The sequence below is a fragment of the Arachis ipaensis genome, chromosome B04, assembly GCF_000816755.2.
Source record: "Arachis ipaensis cultivar K30076 chromosome B04, Araip1.1, whole genome shotgun sequence".
In the NCBI taxonomy this organism is placed as follows: Eukaryota; Viridiplantae; Streptophyta; class Magnoliopsida; order Fabales; family Fabaceae; genus Arachis; species Arachis ipaensis.
In genome coordinates, this window is record NC_029788.2 from 68,899,185 (window position 1) to 68,899,717 (window position 533).

The following is a 533-nucleotide window of genomic DNA, read 5'->3' on the forward strand; positions in this document are numbered from 1 at the left end:
TAGTAGCTAATTTTTTATATACACTGTAGATGTTATAATTAGTCATCTTCCTTTCAATTGTGATTGATTAAGGAAGCTTCTTCTCTGTCTGGCTTGACGATATCAGAACTCATTCATCACCCAAGGGTTTGGCTGAGCCGGTAGTTAAGATTATGTTTCAAGCAACCACGGTAGAAAGAAAGATATAATTATATTATGCATGCTGATACAAATAATAATGATGATGTTGAGGACCCTGCATGCAGTATACTATGTTTTTTATTTTTTTCGCACTGCTATGGACTATGGTTGTGTACTTGTGTCGTGGATAGTATGGTTGCATCCAACATTATTATGGTTTAATTGAAAACTGAGGATTAAGTACGTTCCTTGGTCAAGAGACGGATGCAAGCTCGTAACATCAACTCCACCGAGTTTCTTTTAGCGTAATTATTCACCGGTGGGTACTAAAATCAATCATTAATATAAAATATATGTTAAAATATAAAATACATAATAAAAATAAATAAAAAATTATATATATTTAATAAATA